We start from the raw sequence: 778 nt of genomic DNA on the forward strand, positions 1-778 counted from the left end.
CAATGCAAGAATGTACTGTAACATAAAATTGTAAATTCAAGTAGTTGTAAGTGTGAGTGAGTGTAAAAGCTGGTAAGTTTTAGTTTTATGTTTATGCCTGGAATGGTTTGCTTCTTTTTATTTGCAGATTTACTTTTTCATTTTGATTGTGGAGCATAGAGTAGATTGATAAATGATTGTTTTGGTATTGATGGATATTACATCCTTCATTTTTTATTTTTGAGTGTGACATAAATGTTTCTGATTTTAAACTTAGTAAATATGGTCTTAAGATTGAATTAGTTTAGATTGCAAGTAGCAGTAGAATAGAACTGCTTTTCCACCATCAAACAAAATCTGATCCTTTTACTTTCATGAAAGGTATTGTGAGAAATAGGAACAGCCATTGTTTTAACACATTTGTCATCCTTGACATTATAAAATTGAATGTTAGAGCATGGCCATTCTTCCCAGTTTTGCATCAAAGTAATAACATGGAAAACACAGAATAGTCATATCAAGCTGCCACAATATTCTGTACAAGCTCAGTGATTGTCTCCCTTATAGTGTGGGTGGTTGGTTATGGTTTCTATTTCTATTTGTGTTGATTGTATATTCAACTGAGCAACATTCTGCCCAGTGCTTTGGAAATTTGACAGCTTAAAGGGAAGTCGTTCCATTTCAGTTATATAAACTAATGACGGTTTTGTTGTGCAAGGTATTTACAAGTTCTCTTTTGGAACGTTCATAAAATGAAAATGATAAAGAATTGATGTATTTTCCAATTGTTAATGATTAT

At 31.6% G+C, this 778-nt stretch overlaps 1 protein-coding gene across 1 annotated transcript in view; it reads left to right on the plus strand.

Annotated features, from left to right (window-relative positions):
* Positions 1–778, plus strand: part of LOC119586208 (protein grainyhead-like) — a gene marked incomplete at its 3' end in the record, with an annotated part of 12,409 nt that overhangs the window by 10,867 nt on the left and 764 nt on the right.

This window comes from Penaeus monodon, chromosome 21 (assembly GCF_015228065.2).
Source record: "Penaeus monodon isolate SGIC_2016 chromosome 21, NSTDA_Pmon_1, whole genome shotgun sequence".
NCBI classification, from domain to species: Eukaryota; Metazoa; Arthropoda; class Malacostraca; order Decapoda; family Penaeidae; genus Penaeus; species Penaeus monodon.